Genomic DNA, 23,146 nt, shown 5'->3' with positions numbered 1-23,146 from the left:
AGATAATACTTGTGTGACTAATATTCAAATAATTTGGATTTTTATTTGTTGGCTTTGATTTTTATGTATGATATCTTAGTTCTAACTATAAATTTATGTCCATTTTTGTTGCTATCTCACTATTATGGTGAGAAAACTATAAATAGAGTTTAGCTAGATTTAAGTAGCTTGCTTTTAGTTTACTATATATAACACATTGTAGAATTTATATTTAAAGAACCAATTTCTCTCCACTACAAAGTCTCCATTGAGTAATCTTAGCTAATTAAGCAAATTAATTTTCTAGCTATTAAACTATTCTGTATATACAGATAAGCAGACAAAATATTATTTTGATATTATGTTAATTTATGATTCTTAGAATGAACAGATGACTAAATCTCTGAATTGAAAATGAAAAATATCAGTAATTATTTAACAGTAATATTCTCTTATTTTGCTCCTTATCCTTTGTTTATGCAGCTTGAAAAAAGTAATTTAGCCTTACCTATTTTATCATATTCTGGATGATGTGTCAAGCTGGATAATTTCACCTAGCAGTTGATAACATTTTATGCCACCTTACACTTGGGGATATGCTATTGTCTACAATTTAATTACTGAGTTATCACACATTTTCCATGTGTATTTTCATAAATTGAACCTGTTGTCAATCATTTATTTTTTCTGCTGTGACAAAAAACCCTATTTCTACCATATGCTGCTGAAACAATTTTTCTTCCTTGTTGGCTTTAGGATTATAGTAAGTTGTCTTTTTTGTTTGTCATTGTTAGCAAACACATTTGAAAACATTGCTATTTGTCGTTTGCATAAGACATAAAAAAGCCTTACTGGTTACAAGCTTTTATTCCAGGAAACAATAATTTAAAATGATAGAGAAGCTAAAATTAGCTTTAGTTTGGTTTCCTTGTTCCTAAACTTCATTTAAATCTTTATTAAAGGCTTATGTAACATTCTGTTTAAACCAAATTCAATCTACTGTGACAAAGTCTAGCTAAATGTTTCATAAAATAAAACTTAACTTTTATCAAAAACAGCTTTCATTCAGTATTTTAATAGTTGTGGAATATTTTTATGCATTCCAACCTAAAACACCTCAAGTTTTAGCAATCTGGCTCTAGGAGGTAATACATAAAATTAGTGTTTTTAACAGTCTGACTTCAGGAGGGAATGCATAAATTTAACTAGAGTTTTTAACATTTCTCATCAATAAATAACCAGATAACGATAATATACATTGTCTCTGGGTGACAAAATTGTAAAGAACTGTTCTGCTTTCTCTGTCTTATTTTAGATATGTGTGAGATCATTAGCCTCTGAGCCCTTGATACAGAAACTAATGAGGCTACTGAGTCATAGAATTTATAGCTTGTTCAGATAGTGCATGATATCATCTAATCTTATTTGCTAAATTCACTACTCTAGTCAGTAATCCTCAAGATAGTCATATAATAGAGTTGTATTTGACTTCAAATTAAGCGTGTGAATTTAACTGCTAATATATAGTATAGTACTCTTCCTAACAAAATTTGAGAATTCAAGGGAAAAAATAAAGCTACATTTTTTTCAGATTACATGCCCTAGTTTTGACCTTGCAGGACAATGCAACTTTGTTACCTGACAGATGACAAAATGGCCATCGTAACAAGGTTAATATTAAATAAAAGTACTGATATTTCAAATAGTCTTTTAGAATAGTAGTTTACCTGAAATATCAAACATGGCAAGCTATATATAAGGGTTAAAATCGACTACAAAGGAATCTTTTCAATATACTAAAACTGAAGAAAGAGCTATGGTATGATTGGTTCCTAGACAATCTTGTATTTGTCATATCAACCTCCCGAGAGTAATACTGGTCTATCTATTGCTAGCTGTTCTTGTCACTCACTAGAGTATACACAGAGAACAAAAATGATTAACTTAAAAGCAGAAATAACTATTTAAATTTGATACTTGAGACTTCTTTTAAGAATAGACTTATTGCTTGGTGTAACATGTTCTAAATAACCACAATAAGCTTGTTTGTATTTAATTTGCAATTCTGTTTTCTCAAATAAGGTGACTTAACAAAAAAAAACCCAATGATGGTTTTGTCTCAATTTATTAAGACTCCATCATGTTATTTCCACATAGACCTAATTTTTGCTTTTAGTCCATCTGGCTATATTGAGGAATAGTGAATACACATCCTTAGGAAACTCATTATGGTAGTTACTATGGAACCATTGTTAAAGATGCCTCACATTAATTGGCATGGTGTTCTCTTTATGTTGACTCAGGAGAGCCATGTTTCTTATGTTTCAAGGCTGGGAAAATCTTAATTTCTCTTGAATTCTGTTTTAATCTTTTGCTCACTTCTAATATGTATTTTGTACTTTAACATGTGCTGTTATTCAATTTACTATTTTCATATTTTTTGAGCAACTATGAGCATTTCAGACTTTTTTATAATTGAAAATTTATATCAAAATAATTATGAGGTAGATAGTATAATTTTTTTCACTCTAGCATTGTGGTCTGAATACAGCAGCAACATTAATAAATACACAGTCATTTTACATGTGAAGTTCTCAAAGGTTAGTTTTTATTTCATTCACGATAAAATTCAGACCAATTATTTTTTAAAATGTAATAATTTTTATGGTCAGCCCAGTTATGGAGTTTCATGGCCTTCTTGATTTGTCCAATTAAATAGCTCATTACAAGAAGAGAAATAAATAAACACCACTGTAGTTAATGGGAAATGGAAATTTAAATAAGCTTACCTTCTGATTTTATATGACTTTGGGATTTAGAGTGCCTTTTAATATTCACATTTTTAAATATATAGCATATAAATAATGATAACCTGCCAATCCTGATTGTCATAGAATAAGATAGTGATAAAAAAAAAGATATTTACTAGAAGTAAGGTGATATTCAAACCATCTATCAAAAACTACATTTTTCAAGGGACTATGGCTAGCCACTATGCTAAGATATTCTGGATATTCATTGGTAAACAGACAAAATTCATGCAGCTGAAATTAAGAGAATAGTGAAAGCAGAAGGTACATAATCATATCATTAAATCTTTAATTACAACTTGTGATAAATGATAGAAAAATGAGATGCTACAGATTGAATGGCTATGATATGCTTCTCTGAGAAAAATGACACAAAGATGTATACCTAGATAAAGAGAAATAATTAAAGATGTGACTATTATAGGTGAAAGTAATCAAGTGCACATGGTTCCTAGATGGAAAAAGAACTTGTCATATGTGAGGAATTGATATAAAGGCCAAAGTAAGGGAGGCAAAAAGTGGAGTCTGATAAAATTAGAGGCATGGGTGCATTCTCTTCATCACAAGCCTTAGAGTTCATATTAATGATTTCAGATTTACCTCTAAGGGGATGTAAAGCCATTAAGATGTTTTAAGTTGAAGGGGAATTATCAGATTTATGTTTTGAAAGATTGTTCTTGCTACAATGAAAGAACGAATTGAGTAAAACAAATGTGAAAACACGGGGAACAGCTAAGGGTATGTTGCAATTACTCAGACCAAAAACAATGGTTTTTGCACTAGGGCAATGACACTGGATGCCAAGTTATGTGATTTTACTCTTAATTTTATAATAGGATAGAAGCGGAAGTTCATGAGGATAGAACTAATATTAGTGACTAAGAAGAAAAGGTTATCAAAATTGATTTAATACTTTGTCCTAATTAACTCCATAGATTCTGAAAAGTGATGTAGAAATTAACATACATAAATTAAAATAGAAAATCATTATATAGTGGATCACACTTGTCCTGATTTTTCAGACTTAAATGTGACAAATTTTCTAAAGCAAGTTTTACTTTTAAGTGTCTTGTTGGGAAATACCGTTTTCTATATATTGAGCACTGCTGCTGAATTACATTATAGATTTTCTTGGTGTCTAAATTCATCAGAGTGAAGTCTTTTATTATACTCTCAATGTCACCTGGAAAAGAGAACTACTGAAGAGTCTAGTAAGCAATGTTGCTTTGTGGAGGGGTTAAGTGAATGACTTGGCTTATGATACCTTCGACTTTGTACATACTTACACACAAAAATCAGTTTACACAGCAGTGTTAAGAAAAACAACAAGAATAACAATAAACAATGGCTGGAGTTGGCATATATTATGCCACAAAATAAGCCTCAGCATGGAAAAAAAAAAAAAAGTAAAAAGAAGAGTTTTCCTTAAAAATTAAAAACTTAGAAAAAGAACAAAATAAAGGGAACAGAAAGAAATCTGTTCAGTATAAAATACATTTATTTATGAGTAGAAAACAGAGCACTTAGAAATAACAAACCATATCTTACTAACTTAATTTTTAAAATATTAATATATAAATCATTAATATACAAAATATGAACTAAAAGAATCATCATCAAAGGAGAAAAACCTAAAACACTTAGGATATCAATTTAACATCTTCATCTAAATATTTTTGAAGAAACTGATAACTCTCTAGGAAACTATAATTTATCAATATTACCCCAGTTAAAAAAAACTCTTAAGTGTTAATTCCACGGAAAACAAATAGAGAATGTTATCAAAGATCCCTCAAAAAGTGATTTTACAAAAAAAAAAAAAAAGCCAAATTTCAAACCAAGCAATGCAAAGGATACTTAAAGGAATAGAAAAAGCAAATATAACTTTACTGCTTTCACCTTATAAAGACTGCACACACACACACGTACACACACAACATCCTAAGCATTCACTTCGCTTACATATATTCAATGCAAAAATTCTAAACAAAACACTAGCAAGCAGAAGACAATTTCAAATCAACAAAAATAAATCATGATCAACGGTTCATTTCAGTAATAAAAGGATGTTTGAAAGTTACTTACAATTCTTGTTATACGTATTCTCAAACCAAGACATTTTTAAAAGTGAAAGAATTGCTCATAAATTATATCAGGCATTAGCACAAAAGACTTACACTGGGTTGGTTTTCAGGAAACTAGAAGTTTCTCTTTCTTCGCAATATGTGCCATGTCTTATATTTGTAATTTATATGTAACGGTACAACTACCTTTTTTAACAGCTACTGCCCAGGCTGGATTTTAAACTTCATAACAAGGACTCTGACTGTTCCACTCACAGTCGTGGTTGCTAATCTAGTTACTGGCATATAGTAATGTTAAATTAAAATTTGTTGTATGAATAAAGTAATTCATTATTAACTTGTGGTTATCTTTCAGGTTATCAATCTGATCAGAAAATATATACATGTGCATTCCTTTGTCTGTACATCTAGAGTCAAAACATACACAAATATTCTGATTTTATTCTTAAATATCTTAAATTTAATAACAGACTGATAATTCAAAATAAAGGGAAAAATAATTTACAAACATTTCTAGTTTCCAGAATTTTTAAATGCCTGAAACAGAGTAACTTAGCAAGTAAGTTAGTGTACCTTTTAACATCTTAGTCTGGAGTTCTTTGTTACAAAAGCATAAAAAGTTCCTAGGTCATTTTAAGAAACTCTTCTAACTAGATAGTTTCTAAATTATAGTTTCCAAGTGAAGTAATATTACAACATGAGTGAAAAAGTGTTATAATTTAAAGATAATATATTAAACTCTTCTATAATTTATTTTTCATATTTTCTGAATTTATAAAAATTTTGTAAAGCTTTATACTCCATAATAAACTACAGAAATATTATCTACACAGAAATTGAGATAATTAATTCAGGGCATTATTGGGACAATTTCTTCTATGTTATTTTCATTGAAATAATTATCTCATAAAATAGCTGACATTTACTTAGACTTATATCCACACTATATTGTATAATAGAATGGTATTGATTTTGCAGTTAGAGGAACTCAGTTATATCACAAACCAGTATTAGAAGGCAAGATACCCTTGTGCTTTCATCACTATCTGGAAAGCTACTGTGAAACTTTGCAGTTTATTGTGAAGACAGTATTTATTAGTACCACCAAAAAAGAAGTGTTGAGAGGATGATGTAATACAAGTGAAAGTAACAATAGAGCAGATAAAATACCCCCACATGTTATCTCCCTTCCTTTTTTCCATCCTTCATTCATTGGAGTGGTAGAATCACATTTATTAACCATGCTTATTAGTAAGAAAGTGTTCTTTGTGGTGCTTTAATAAGGATTTATCTTCAAACTAATGTTTACCTTGTCCAATTACAATGATGGCAATATTAATATACAGAAAAAAATGAAATTGATAATATTATTGAGTAACCATTATGCTCAGGTTTACCAGACAGCTACTGAAACAATAAAATGGCATTTATATTAATTCTGTAAGCTTATAGAAATTCACATCTTTACCGGGTTCCCAGCTACTTCTGCAGGTCTCTCATGGTTGGGTGCATGGATCTTTAGGGCAGATTTTTCAATTTCCTGCTCCGACCTCGTTCTAAAACTACAAAGTCTTCTATTTTTTTCATCAGTGATCTTAGTGATATAGTTTTTTCATTGGATTTAGGAATAATTCTAATGCAAACATCACTGGATAAAAATGAGAGTAATAATAATAACAAAATAATAATAGTTATTATTTTGCAGCACAGCACCACACTATCTTCCATACTGTCATTATTTCATTTACTATACTGAGAGATAAGGAAAGCTTTTGTACAATTTTCAAAGCCTTAAATCTCCCTGATTTCATATAATGATAAGTGACAGATCCAGAATTGAACAGATTTTTTTCCTAACACTAAAGCACTTGGCAAATATACTGGGAAAAAAAAAACAAAAAGCAAAACAAAGGCCAAAATAAAACAAAACAAAATCCTGAACTTTAGGATAATATTAGAGAATAGGAAAGACCAGAATTCTAGGTATTTGAAACTGATTTTCAATGTGATCCAGAGGAAAGCATGGTCAGGGAATAATATATTCTAGAATGAGAACAGTTACAAAGTCAGTTATAGATAAAGATGAAAATGTAAATACACTCTCAGGGATAAGTGTTGGTAAGTAATTTAAATGGTCAGTAAATATGTGTACTTAAGACACAAGAAAGTGAACTTAAAAGGCAATATGTGGAAATAAATTCATAAGGCATATTCAAAAAGGTCAAAATCTGAAATATAAAGGTCTTGCATTTTTCATGCATATTTATGCTCGAAAAAATAAGCTAAGTCTTGACTTAAAAATAGGTTTGGACTGAGGATGGATCAGAAGAGATTTATTATATTTTCTCTGGATTTAGATATATTCTCATATTTTAAATTTGTAAACAAGCCTTTTTATTTTATTATTCCCTTGAAAGTCTGTTTTTGCATCAAGAATCTTTAGAAAATAATTAGAAAATGCCTTGCTATAGAGTATTTCATCTATTTATGTTGACTTTAGCACTATTTAAAAATATAAGGATCCAGAATAATGTTTATCCCAGAACTGATTATCAAGAGCTGTCATTGTAAACTGGAGTTTCTCAGCACAAAAGATATGCTAACAATTCTCAGACTTTATGCAGTCACATAAAATGCTACGTACAGTTTCAAAAATCCCAAGTGCTTATCTTTAAAATCCTGGCATCTAGGTTTCTTTTACATGTTCCCTAAAAAATTAACTTCATAGTGAATACTATTATCTTTGCAATGGCCATTTAAAGACAGTACTGTATTTTTCACTTAAGAACACTTAGGAAATATGAAGAAGAGTGAGAGATGAAAGCTAATTCTAGAAAACCAGAAAGATTTTTCCAGATTCATTCATGTATTTTTATTAAATATTGTTTAAGATATCATATAATACAATTTTAGAAATGTAAGAAGTTTCATGGAAAAAGGAGGCTCATAAAGGTAAAACATGTAATTTTGAAGATAAAAGTGTAAGTTTCTGGCAAGTTAAACCCAAACCCTTTAACACTCTGAAGCTCATTCAACCCTCACAAGTGTAATTTTCTCCCTTGATCTGAAGTTTTTTTTTTGTTTTTTTTTTTTTTTTGGTGTTTTTTGTTGTTTGTTTTTAGCGACAGGGTCTCACCCTGTTGCCCAGGCTTTAATGGTGTGATCATGGCTCACCACAGCGCCAACCTCCTGGGATCACCACAGCGCCAAGCCTCCTGAGTAGCTGCAGCTGGAACCACAGGTGTACATCACACACCTGGATAATTTCATTTTTTTTCTTTTCTTTTTTTGTAGAAATAGGGTTTCATGATGATGCCCTGGCTGGTCTTGAATTTCAGGCCTCAAGCAATGCTCTCACCTCAGTCTCCTACAGTGCTGGAATTATAGGTGTGAACCACCATGCCCAGCTAACCTACACTTATTTTTTTTTTTTAATTTAATGAAGTTTTATGACAATTAGTAATAGAATAAGCTAATGCTTACTGTAAACTTTTTCACTACTTGTTATCTAACATTTTAGGAAATAATACCAAAGACACATCACAAGAAACAGAAATCTGAGTATACCTTTGCGTTACTTGAGTTTAGCTCTCACTGAACTCACCAGAATATATACAGAATATATTTTTAAATAGAAAATCAAATTTTTAAGTTAAAGCATACGTTCAGCTAAAATTCACTGAATTATCTCAGCTGTTTATTCTTAAACTCAGTGACACAACATATAAAAAAACAGAAATTATCTCCTGATTACTTCTCTTTCTATTATATGCTCTGTTTTAGTTTGTTTGTTTTTGTTTTGTTTTGTTTTGATGGAGTCTCGCTCTGTCACCCAGGTTGGAATGCAGTGGCACAATCTTGGCTCACTGCAACCTCTGCCTCCTGGTTTCAAGCAATTCTCCTGCCTCAGCCCCCCGAGTAGCTGGGATTACAGGCGGGAGCCACCAGGCCCAGCCGAAGTGTGTTTTGATAGAGTATTTTATGAGCGGTAAATCTGTTAATAATAGAAAATAATTAATCAAAATGGATCAGAGGGTTATCGAGATGCTTGCTTCCTGAAAGATAGGTTTCAATCTTCCTTTTCGACTATTAGTGTTTTTTTTTTTTTTTTTTTTTTTTTTTTTTTTTTTTTTTTTTTTTTTGAGACAGAGTCTCACTTTATTGGCCAGGCTGGAGTGCAGTGGCGCAATCTTGCAACCTTGCACCTTGGCTCACTGCCTCCCAGGTTCAAGCGATTCTTGGGCCTCAGCCTCCCAAGTGCCTGGGATTACAGGTGTGTAACACCAAACCCAGGCAATTTTTGTATGTTTAGTAGAGATGGGGTGTCACCATATTGGCCAGGCTGGTCTTGAACTCCTGACCTCAAGTGATCCTTCCGCCTGGGCCTCTCAAAGTGCTCAAATTACAGGCCTGAGCCACCACGCTCAGCCAGCTGTAAGTCTTTCTACATCTTTCTATCAACGCAATACTCAGAGGAAAATAATCATCATGAGTCTGGTTTGCCATTGCATTCTTATAATACTTGGGACTCTGAAGAAAAGTTTAAATATACAAAATTAAGTGATGCAATGATGTAATTATAGATGAATAATTTAAGTAAAGGTAAATTTGAATATCTATGAATGAGTTTGTTATAAAAACATTATTTAATATAGCTAAAATGCTTCAACCTATTTTGATATTGCTTATTTAAAAGTCCACATTTTTGAGTTGGTACTCACAATTTCTGTTGGTCAAATAATGTTGGAAAATTTCCAGTAATGTGAAGAGGCAAAATATTTGTCCTCAATAATATTTGTTATATTTTATTTAACTGTATATTATGAGAAGCATACTAGTTAATAAAATGCTACCTGCTGTGATGAACTCCAAAATCTCATAAAGTACCACAACTGGCGGCAGAGATAGAAAATAGGATGGACTCAATCACTAATTTTACAGACTCAGCATAACAGGAGCTTCCATCATCTACACATCCTTACACCTTGTGCTATCAGCATCTCACCAGTAAGAATTAAGAAGAAAATGCTCCCTAAAGCTGGGCGTGGTGGCTCACGCCTGTAATCCCAGCACTTTGGCTGAGACGGCAGATCACATGAGGTCAGGAGTTCAAGACCAGACTGGACAACATGGTGAAACCTCATCTCTACTAAAAACACAAAAATTAGTTGGATGTGGTGGCGTGCACCTGTAATCCCAACTACTTGGAAGGCTGAGGTAGGAGGATCACTTGAACCTGGGAGGTGGAGGTTCCATTGAGCAGAGACCATGCCAATGCACTCCAGCCTGGGCAAGAAGAGTGAAACTCCATCTCATAAAAAGGAAAGGAAAATATTCCCTAAGACAAAGCTGTAAAGACTGAGCCAGGTCTGGAAGTATAATGCATCATCTTGACCTACACCATTGGCCCAAACCTCATCATGTTAAAGACAGGAAGGAAAACAATTATTCTAGCTACAAATCACTGATCAGTGTAACTGGAGGCAGAAGATTGCCCAACCAGGAATTTATTTGGATACTGATTTAGATGTCATTAAGACACTCACCTATGACTATGAATAAAGTGTATTTAATACTTATAACAAGCCTGAAAGTCCCAGAAAGGGAAAGAGGGAAGAGCTCAAGCAGGGCTCTAGTGAGAAGGTCAGTAAAGGGTGGGAGTTGTTTGCAGCTTTTGTTGTGGTCGGGGTGGAGCCAGGGTAGGGATGTCCTGCCCTTGGGATAGATGCTGTTCTGCTTGATATTCCCTCCTTCCTATAGAGGCCAAAAGTGAGAGGGCCTTGTTTAGTCACTCTGATGTGCACGCTGTGAAGAATGAGGATTGAAAACCATCAATTCCCAAACATCAAAAATGGAATTCAATTTTTTTTGTTTTTGATGGAGTCACGCTCTGTTGTCAGGTTGGAGTACAGTGATGTGATCTCAGCTCACGTGAATCTCCATCTCCTGTGTAGCTGGGATTACAAGTGCAAGCCACCACACTCAGCTAATTTTTGTATTTTTTTAGTAGAGACAGGGTTTCACCATGCTGGCCAGGATGGTCTTGATCTCCTGACCTTGTTATCTATCTCTGCCTCCCAAAGTCCAAGATTACAGGTGTGAACCACAACACTCAGCTGGAATTGGCCTTTTCTTTTTGGATGAAGTCTTGCTCTGTCACCAGACTGCAGTGCAGTGGCACTGTATCCAGAGTTTCGTTTTGGTGGGTTCTCCGTCTAGCTGACTTCAAGAAAGAAGCTGCGGACCTCACGGTGAGTGTCACAGCTCTTAAAGATGGCACCCCTGGAATTGTTTGCTCCTCCTGGTGGGTTTGTGGTCTCACTGACTTCAGGAATGAAACCCCAGACCCTGGTGGTGACTATTACAGCTCTTAAAGGTGGTGTGGACCCAAAGAGTGATCAGCACCAAGATTTATTGTGAAAAGCAAAACAACAAACCTTCCACAGCATGGAAGGGGACCCATGGCTTGCCACTACTGGCTGGGGGGTGGCCAGCTTTTATACCCTTATTTGGCCCCGTCCACATTCTGCTGATTGGTCCATTTTGCAGAGCACTGATTGGTCCATTTTACAGAGTGCTGATTGGTCCATTTTACAGAGTGCTGATTGGTGAATTTTTACAGAGTGCTGATTGGTGCATTTACAATACTTTACCTAGACACAGAGTGCTGATTGGTGCATTTACAATCCTCTAGCTAGACAGAAAAGTTCTCCATTCCTCCGGGGAAGTCCAGCTGGCTTCACCTCTCAGTGAGATCTCAACTCACTGCGACCTCTGCCTCCCAGATTCAAGTGATTTCCCTGCCTCAGCCTCCCAAGTAGCTGAGATTACAGATGGGTGCCACAAGGCCCAGATAATTTTTTGTATTTTAGTAGAGATGGAGTTTCACCATGTTGGCCAGGATGGTCTCGATTTCCTGGTCTCATGATGATCTGCCTGCCTTGGCCTCCCAAAGTGCTGGGGTTATAGGTGTGAGCCACCGTGCCTGGCCCAAATTGGCCGTTTTAATACACTAGGCTATAATTACCCAAGCAGCAACCAGTTTAGATAACTTTGATGGGCAAAGTAAAAATAAAAAATATATAGTTTTCTTAAAACATAGTCACAAGAAAAGAAAGGGTGCTCTCTTTAACTTCCCTGTCCAACAGTCATGCTTACCAATATGAAGCTTTTAGAATATCCCATAATGATGTTCGGCTAAGAATTTGCACATGATCTACATATGTGTTTCTTTAGTTTAGAATGTACTCTTCAGAACTTTCAGACCTACCCTCCATCCTAGCCTGGTGTTTGTGTACCTAGTGATAAAGCTTATAAGAAATGTGTAAGATTTGTACTCTAGAAAGATAAAACTCTGTTAAAAGATTCAAATGAAGGCTGAATAAATTTGAAACATCTACAAATGTTATTGGATAAGATTCAATATTTTAAATATGTATTTCTCCTTAAATACTAAATCAATGCTAAACCAAAGAAAAAAAAATCTTAAAAGAGCATATTCTTGTATGTGGTAAAAAAATTTCTATAGTCCACCTGCAAAATACATACAGAATTATCCTTAAAAAATAAATAATAATAGTCCAGAGTCAGGATGAAGTTTTCTTTTTAATGTTACTGGTAATAGACCAAACAATTATGATACAGAGATTTCACCAAGATACAGGGAATGGCTATTTTAAAAGCTTTTGTAAATCAGTTCCAATGCTCTAGAGGGTATTTAGCAATATGTATCAGCAAGTTAAAACCCTTGCTCCAGCAAATCTATTTACTTCAGAAATGGTGGAGGGAAAGTATTGACACTAGGATATTAATTTCATTTGTTTTCTACAAAAGTGAATATTTGGGAACAATTTTGCAGTTCTATCATTAGGAATTTGTTTAAGTAAATGGGTGATATATATAATGAATATCATACAGCCACTAAAAGTGATATTGTTTACTTGTAACTATATTTAAATTAAAGGTACTTTTGGAAATATCTTTGAGAGAAAAATGCATGAGAGCATTTTATTTATAAGCACAGACTACTATATACAATTTATTAAGCATACCACTATATTTTAATCTAAACATAGAATTAGCCCGTCAGTGTCAAGGGTTATTTCCCTGTAGTAGGATTTTGCCTGAGTTTTACTTTCTTCCCTTGGCACCTCTGTGTCACAGAACTATTTATATAACAATTATATATTTTAGTTTTATTATCTCTCAAGTTAGAATACTTATATAATAATAAAACTTTAACTTACAGGATTAGGACATTACCTTCTATCAACACTAGCTCTTAATATTATAGCTTTGCAGTTTTTTACACTGGACATATATCATTTCTAATACTCAAAAGCTATTTTATAAAAAATTATGAAATTGATTTAAAAATCTGAAGAAAAACAAACAAACTCAGCTTGACTATATACACTTAAACTTTTACTTTAGATTTGGGGTACATGTGAAAGTTTGTTACATAGGTAAACTTGTGTCATGGAGGTTTGTTATACAGGTTATTTCATCACCCAGAAATTAAGCCCAGCACCCAATAGTTAAATTTTCTGCCCCTCTCCCTCCTGCCCCTTCTCACTTCCCCACTCCACCCTCAAATAGACCTCAGTGTCTGTTGTTTCCTTCTTCATGTTCCTAAGTTCACATGATTTATCTCCCACTTGTAAATGAGAACATGCAGTGTTTGGTTTTAACATAATTTATTTTATGAAGCCTTTTCTAATCTCTCTGAGTATTCCTATACCCTGAACAATGAATGAGTCTCTTCCATCAGAGGAGGGATAAGAAAAATTGAACCTAGTAAATGTAGAGAGTCCCTTATAAACCAGTCACTCTGCTAAGCATTGCATGCATTATCATACTTACTCTTCACAGTAACTCTATAACACAGGCTTTATTATCATTTCACAGATGAGGAATCACATACGTGTTTGGATGTCTTTTCAGATTTTAACTCAGATCTTTTTGACTTTGGAAGCGAGTTTCCAAGTTTTAGCACCTAGGAACATACTAGACACACAGTAGGTGTTAAATGTTTAATGAATAGCTAAACTGACTAAATGTATGCATTTCACCATAATATTGAGGGGGGAATAATCATCTGAATATTTGTATTCTATTCCCCTAAATTCCACAATGCCTATCTTTTGGTTTCTCCCTTTCAGAAGAACTTGAGTACAATTAATTTATTTGAAAGAATATGCTACTGATGTAGCATATTCTTGGTGTATGCAAAGGAAGAAGAGTCCACAAAGAGCAATTAGATTGAAAGGGATGAACTTTTCAAATTCCACCCTCCACATATCAAAACACATAAAATAGTTGTACTAGTTACAGAATTCAGGCTACCTGGAGAATATACCTGGGGAAGGAAAGACAAGGATTTCCAGATTAGGCTCACCTTCAGGTCTGGAGTCATGGGTGAAAGTATGGCCAGGGTGCATTCTTCAGTAGCAAGCTTCCATGTTCTGCTTAACACTCTTTCAACTCCCCTTGTATGCAGTGAGCTTTACCTGTACTTACTTTTATATCCTTTTCTCTTCTATTTGCTTTTCACTTTTTCTATCCCCAAACACAACTTTTCTCGATCTCTAGACATAAGATCTTTTCTAAGAATCTAGAAAGACAGTGAAAATATTAGCTTTATGTATTTGTTTCATTTGTTTATGATTTGTTCTCAAATCTCGTCTTACTCAGGCTCTAGTTCTGTTATATGCTACAGCAGGTGTGGCAGGCTAGTATTTAGATGATATTCACCAGAGTTCATTGTTCTCAAAATTTTCTGTTTTCTACCCACTATTAAGGAGACAATAAGGTGTATAATTTTTTTTTTCTTTTTTCTTTTTTTTTTTTTTCTTTTTTTTTTTTCTGTTTTGAGACGAAGTCTCGCTCTGTCGCCCAGGCTGGAGTGCAGTGGCCGGATCTCAGCTCACTGCAAGCTCGGCCTCACGGGTTTAGGCCATTCTCCTGCCTCAGCCTCCCGAGTAACTGGGACTACAGGCGCCCGCCACCTCGCCCGGCTAGTTTTTTTGTATTTTTTTTAGTAGAGACGGGGTTTCACCGCGTTAGCCAGGATGCTCTCGATCTCCTGACCTCGTGATCCACCCGTCTCGGACTCCCAAAGTGCTGGGATTACAGGCTTGAGCCACCGCGCCCGGCCAATAAGGTGTATATTAATTGCTTAGGAAAGAGAGAAGTTTATTTAGGAAATGAAAGAAAGAAAAGGAGGAGGAAAGATCAGAGGGAAGCAGACAAAAAAAAAAAAGGGAGAAGAAATAAGATAGGAGGGAAAATAAGAAAGATGGAAAGAAGAAACAAGAAATGACCCTGGGATATTTACGGAAATTATAGTAGATATTTAGTATCAGAAGAAATGGAAAGAGATGCAAATGATAAGACTGGTAAGTTTCATAAGGAGGTTTCCTTGTTTTAGTTCTTGGACAAAATTCTCGTAAAGCAGAAATGCACTTCGTATCACTGATTTCCACAAAAAGTCATTTTTAGATTGTTCGTCTATGCTTATGACGGATTTCAATTATGTAGCATGACAGAAGCAACACAAGGATAATCATACCCCATAGATATTTTGGATAAACCAGAAGAAAAGAAAAGAGACTGGAAGAAGCCAGGAGATGCAAATGAAGCAACTTAACATCTTACTTCTGTGAACCGATAACTTGGACTAGCACATCATCCCATCCTCACTCCCCTAAACACTGCCTTAACAAAAAATGGCTCTAAATCTATATTAATTTGACTTATCTAAAAACTGAAAGATGTCGTACATGCTGCATAGTTGAGAATCATACCCAGTTAATCTTTTAAAATGATGTAGTAAGTTTGAGGAACTCAGAAGCAAAGACTTTGCTAGGCAGAGAAGTGGAAGAGTATAAGAAATTAACAGCATCAGTACGGTTCTAAGTGTTATCTCCCTTGGCCAGCAGAATGTTCCTTTATAAAGAAGCTACTCTGATTAACAGACTTATTGAATCAGGTGAGCTAACATAGTTTTAGTAATTAAAGAATTGCAAAAAATGTTCCAAGAAAAAAAAAAGACATTTGTAATCATTACAACTCTAGTAGCATTGTAGGAGTATTTATGAGTTCTTGTAGTTAGTATATTGACCTCAGAAACCCTGAATGTTATGTAGAGATATACCGAAATAACTAAATACATGGCTTAGTTTAGGAAACTCACTGTACTTTATTCTGATTGCTTTGATTTTGACTAATTTTTAGAAATGTCTTCCTGGTGAAGTCACTCAAATGTAGATAGATCTTCTGTTGATGGGGAGGTACTTCCTTAAAAAATATTTTTTGAGCGATGGTATAACTTGTCTTGGCTAAATAAAATGTATTTTTCCTGTTTAAAGAAGGAAATGATTCAAAGCTTTGAAACTGTTGGAACTTTCTGCTTCAATTCCTGACGTAAATGACAGTTTGAGGAAAAAATATTGTGCTTAATTCATGAAAAGATAACAACAATACTGTTGTTATAAAAAAATGAGATTTATATATATGCTTAAGACCTTTTAGTTGTTTTTTATTATTATTATACTTTAAGTTCTAGGGTACATGAGCATAATGTGCAGGTTTGTTACATATGTATACTTGTCCCATGTTGGTGTGCTGCACCTATCAACTCATCAGCACCCATCAACTCATCATTTGCATCAGGTATATAATCAAAAAATGAGAACATTTTAAAATATATTAATACCTAATCCAATACAAAATGTAAAATCCTGCAGTTAATGTAAGTAAATATGCTATATTCCTCAAACTGTATGTCACACTTTTTTTTTGCATATTTTCAGATCACAAGCTGGGATATATTTTATAGTCAGTGGCATCTTCCAGTAGTTTTTATCTATGTAACAATTATGAAGTAGATATCAGTGATTGTACAACTTTTCAAAACTGCAAACATGAAGACACTCAGAATGAATACCAGTGACTTTGAGCAAATTCTTCAAGACAATAGCAGAGCATTAACTGCAGGGAGAAAAATAGTCTAAGGAGAAAGAGATGGAAGTGGTGATACAGAAATCCATTTAAAAATATTCCTGAAACAAGAATCAAAAGTTGTCCTGCTCTGTATAAGTGCTAATGAGCTTGAAAATGCAGTTCAATGGCTACTAGTTCTTTACAGATTCCATAGAGTGTTGTCACAGTAATGTTCTTGATGGAATTGTCTTGTGTGGAAAAAATTGACATCAATGACTCAGAGTAGCAGTGTTTCAGAAGCATTTGACTCTAAATGTAAAATAGCTAAGGAAATATCCAATTTATTTTGCTTATATGTTTCCGTTTTGATTTTTTTTAGGATAATGTCACATCTGCATTTAACTAAGTATAACATTTAACTAAGTATAACTTATTGAATAACTTATTATAACGTATAATATAATAATCAGTTGACTATGCAGGATGGGGAGACTTCATCTCTACAAAAAAGTTTTCAGAAACATTAGCAGGGTGTGGTGGTACATGCCTATAGTCCCATCCAGGTACTCGGGAGGCTGAGGGTGGAGGATCTCGAGCCCTGGAATGCAAGACTTCAGTGAGCTGTGATGGAGACATGGTACTCCAACCTGCGTGACAGAGTAAGACCCTGTCTCTGAAAACAAAATGAACAAACAAAAAAATTATCATGTTATACAATTGAAACATACATACTAAAACAATATTGTACACTAAAAAATAAAAATAAATACAATTCCTCTTTGGTTTATTACACTATAAACATTGTAATAGCAATTAAAAAATTAAACCACACATATTTTAAAGTAGACCTGCAACTACCGAGAACTAAGTATATTTTATGTGTTTACCCAGAGCCTGTTTTGCCTAACCACATATTGATTCATTTAGAAAAATTGATTCCAAAATGAATCCAATTCAAATGTATTGAGCATCTGCTATGCTTGACATTGTGCTAAGGATTAAGAATACACAGATGAATATATAGCATATAGTGCCTGATTTAAAACACCCCCCCGCCACACACACACAAATTGGAAATGGAAATAGTGTATATCTCCCCATATTTCAGTGTGATAGAATGATTTACCAACTGGTTGTGAATAAGATGCTGTTCAACACCAGATACAGAACTATAAAACTTGCTTCAAGGAGGGAGAGTTAGTGAGAACTCAAAAGACTCAAAAGGAGATGTTATCATGATATTGGCCTTGAATGATGAGTTGAAATTCACTGGACACCACAATGGAAAAGGTCATGCTTGTAATGAACATGAATATAGGCAAGCATGCGTGTTTAAGAAACAATTCATGTGACTGGCACACAGGATATAAATCAAGGATGCTATCCCTGTGGCTAGAAAGTGCTCACATTTTAAAAGAACCTGAATTAGGATCTTTAAATATATTCCTCAGGATCTTTAGTGGAAATTGTTGTTAAATAGAGGCATTTTATAAGAAGCATTATATTTTATTTTTATGTATGTATGTGTGTTTGTACATATGTATACATTTATTTTTAATACAATTTTACTTCTTCTCATCAGATATCTTGTATTAAAACCATAAAAAGATACTATTTTACATTCATTAATTTTGCAAATACTAGAAAGTCTGCAATACCTCATATTGGGGAGTATGTGGAGCACAAAACCATTTGAGAACTGTTATTTGTTAAGTAAATATTCACTTGGGAAAATAATTTGTAATCGTATAATGACATTAAAGGTATAGGTTTATTAAACATAAAATACTATGTTTATATTTATTGTGGTAAGAACACTTTTTAAATGGTCATGCTTAACTGAAATTCTGAGGACTGTGTATGAAGAGAGTGAGACCCAGAGTCTGTATATCAAGTTAGAAATGTATTACAGCAGTTCATGTAAGAGATATCTCAGATCAGAAATCAGAGAACTATAATGGATTTGGAAAAGGAAGTATGTTAGAGATTGAAATCAGGAGAAATTTAGAAGATTGGAAGATAAAGTGACTGATTGCTTATGTGAGAGACAAATACCCACCCTGCCATAATTTTTGAAAGCCATCTTCCTACATCTGCTATATACATGTGTACGTGTGTGTGTATTTCTATAACTATTGCAATAAACAAAAACATATGGGTAACAGGAGGTGATGAATGTTTAATTCCCAGTAAAAAATCTTTTTATTTCTTGTTTTTTAAAAGAAATTCATAGAGTTATTTTCTAATATGAATCACCTGGATAATTGTCACAGGTCTTTATTTCATTTCCTGTGTCTCTAACTTATTTTGGAGTACTTTGCTTTACAAAATGAATTTCCACCATAAATACACTCTTACATTTCCATGGTTTGTCTTGTTGTGGAGATACTAGGCAAGAAAGTAGTAAGTGAAACTAAATTTTAATTATAAACTTATTTGAACAAATATAACGTATTTTTGTCAACTGGGGCACTATTTCAATTTACATAGAACTCTTCTTTTTCCAGATACAGCAATGTAAGACAGCTGTTACTAGACTATTTATTTTAACAGAAAAGGAAAATAATTCCTCTGGGGGCTAAATCAATGAGCATATGCCCTCAAACAGCCAGTAAATGATAAATCTTAGAGCTAGAACTGTTTTAAAAAGCTTCCATAAAGCATTTATTTCACTAACTCACAGTTATAGTAATAGTAACAGTACATTTCTTCCCTGTGGGCCAGAACTAACTTGCATACGGCTCTGAAAAGATGTATGAAATGATACCTTGAATTTTGTGGCTTGCTATTTTATGCTACTTAAAGATACACACATTTGATTTTCCATAATAATAAAAAAGATCTTTAATTAGTTTTTGGTCAGGGAGATGTGTCATATTGACTTATATTCACGTGAAGTATTTACTATTTTATTTCATGTTTAGAACACAATTTTTAAAAGTCTGTTTTAATAAAACTGTTACTGTAAGATACCTTTCAGTGAACAAAGAGTAATTAAAGGACTTTAGTATGTGATATTTGGTTTCCAGTGTTTTTATTTCTGAGTCCCTTGGGGCTTCTCATTTCATTTCCTAAGATAATTTTTTTCATCATTTATAAACATTTTGTTTCATGCAGCAAAGTGCATTTTTACTGCAGTTACTCTTTTCCCATTGGTAATATTGGTCCGATATTATGGTGTGATTGTTTTTGTCCCTCTGAGTAAATAAAAAAGGTACTCTCTCAAGAAAACTCATAAACCTGATGTCTCTTAAAGTCAGCTCATTCTATAAATCTCTCCTAGTCCACTACAATCTCCTACAATGCTCTTCTAGTTTATTAGCTGTATACCTCAACAGAACTGAAAATGTGCAATGTGTACTTACTAAGAAAGAATGCTTTTGAGGGATTTAGTTCAAAAATATATATTCATTTCATATTATTCAATAAAACGAATACCATGAGAAGTGCCATTTCTATTATTACAAGCATACTTGGAGAATTCTTAATAAAGTCAAAGTGACTAAAGGAAGTGCTTTGTCCTCTGTGGTTTTGCTATAAGGAAAATGACTTAAACTATTTTCCACTATCCTCCATTTCAGTTATACAATAGTTAAAGATAGTTTTAAAGATATAAGTTATAACAATTCCTACCAAGGCGCACTTGCCATAAATAAATCTACACTTGAGGCCAGCTGTGATTTGTATATTTGTCGTGGAAGATGACCTCAGCCAACCAGTGCAGACCTCTCAACATCGGTGTGCCAAAAGAGATTACCTTTTCTTTCTTTTGGGTTTATAAATCTGAATTTTCAATTATAAATGACAACATGAAAGGAATCAGTGGGTCAGGAGGACCTTGACATCTATAGTCATCGTCTAAAAAGGTTCAAGTGGTTATAAGAAAACATGGAAAATCACTTCTGGGAATTGCAAAACATTCCTGTCCATTGTAAGATGTGCTCCCTCTTTTCCATAAGTATTTAAAAGACATTTGCAAGAGGTAAGAGAGATTCTTAGAAATGTCTTATAAAGGTTTGTACCAACATTTGTCTTAAACTAGTAACAGGAGAATTCCCAGAACAAATAACTTACTCTCAGGTAAGTCACTACAACTCAAATTCCTGCTTTTAAAATTGAACTACGAACCTTCAGTCAGATTTATGCTGAATTTTCTCTTGCTGCAGCTGAAGGGGTAGAAATTTTAATGCTATTTACAACATAAACCTGGGAATACAAAAAATTACTCAATCCATCCATTATTGTATTATTGTAAGGTTGAATGAGAGAGAGAGAGACAGTTTGTGTAATATAAAAACCTGGATCTTTACTCTTTAGTGTCCCCTATATTACTCCTTATTTATTCCACCAAAATTATGTTTATGAATCCACTTCAGGTACACTATGTCTCTTAAATATATATATATACACAGAGTCCTGATTTATATGTTATATATAGTTTTAATATATTATATAATATACATAGTCCTACTTATATTTTATATATACAATCTTGATATATATATATAATGTATAGTCATCATATATTACATATATATAAAGATAGTCCTGTATATATAAATAATATATATTTTTTAATATTTAGGATACCAAAACTTGACACAGTTCATTGTGCATTTCAGATTATTTAAAATGTTAATCAAAACTGGTAAAGTATATCCAATTGTATTATATACAAAAAATATTCTGCAAGGTCAGGGCCCTCATGGAGAACCTCTGCTAGGGCAGTGTGGAAAGGGAATATGGGGTTGGGGCCCCTCAGAGTCCCAACTGGGACACTGTCTGGTGAAGCTGTGAGAAGAGGGCCACAGTTCTCCAATCCCAGAATGGTAGATACAACAACAGCTTTCACTGTGCTCCCAGAAAAGCTGCAGGCACTCAATGTCAGCCCATGAAGGAGGCACCCAAGGCTGTGGGAGCCCACTCCTTGCATCAGCATGCTCTGGATGTGGGACCTGGAATCAAAGGAAATTACTTTGGAGCTGCAAGATTTAATTACTGCCCTGCGGGATTTTGGGCTTATATGGTTACGGCCCACGCATTCATCATAATTTTCTCTATAGTTATACCCATCATAATTGGAGGTTTCGGAAACTGGTTAGTACCCCTAATAATTGGCACTATGGGGCTTATAGCCCCTTTGTTTTGGCCAAAGTATCCCATGTGGAATGGGAGCATTTGCCAAATACCTGTGTCCCCATTGTATCTAGTAAGTAACCAACTTGTTTTTGACTTTGCAGGGTCATAGGCAGAAGGGACTTGGCTTTGTCTCAGATGAGACTATGGGCTATGGACAATTGAGTTAATGCTGAAATAAGTTAAGACTTTGGGGGACTGTTAGGAAGGCATGGTTGGTTTTGAAATGTGAAAAGATATAAAATTTGGGAGGGGTCACGGGGAAATTGGTATGGTTTGGCTCTGTATCCGCACCCAAATCTTATCTCTAATTGTAATTCACATGTGTGAGGCAGGGAGGTGACTGGATCATGGGTGCAATTTCCCCATGCTGTTCTCATGAAGTGAGTGAGTTTTCACAAGATTTGATGGTTTCGTAAGTGTTTAGATGCTCCTCCTTCATTTTTCTCTCTCCTGCCACCTTGTGAAGAAGGTGCCTGTTTCCTCTTCCACCATGATTGTAAGTTTCCTGAGGCCTCTCAAGCCATGTGGAACTGGAAGTCAATTAAACCTCTTTTTATAAATTACCCAGTCTCAGAGAAATTCTCTATTGCAGTGCGAAAATGGACTAACAGAATACTCTAGCTACAAAACTTTTGTACTGAAATTTTTGCTAGAGAATCTGAAGAAGAAGTTTTTAACTTTTTGTAGAATGTTCAGATTTGTAGAAATAAATTATTATCATTTTATTTTTAAAAGGTTAGGAAAAACAATTAGGGCTATCAAGAAAATGGAAGGATATGATTACTATTCAATGGGATGGTTATCCGGCAGGCAGCTAATTGTTGCCAAATTCCCTCTGAATTCTTATACTTCAGATACTCACGGGGTCTGGTATTTATTGTCTGTTTTAACAAACATCACGAATATATTGCAACTGTCCTACAATCTCACCATCAGGATCTTTTGGGGAAAACACATGTTATTCCTCCAGAGAATTGAATCCATGTATAATTTTTCAAATTGATTATTTCCCTTCAAAAATTACTGTTACCTGAATAATAGGCAATATGCTTGAAAAAATATCATGTATTTTATAATTATTTTTACCTTTATGTATGAAAAAAGTAATCTGTAATTGGCAAAGATAAATTTGCCAATTATAGCTTACTTGGACAAGCTGCTGCATAGCATAGTTACACCACCATGCTAACT

Source organism: Piliocolobus tephrosceles, chromosome X (assembly GCF_002776525.5).
Source record: "Piliocolobus tephrosceles isolate RC106 chromosome X, ASM277652v3, whole genome shotgun sequence".
Lineage (NCBI taxonomy): Eukaryota > Metazoa > Chordata > Mammalia > Primates > Cercopithecidae > Piliocolobus > Piliocolobus tephrosceles.
The sequence above is the reverse complement of the archived record's forward strand: the minus strand, read 5'-3'. Positions refer to the sequence as shown.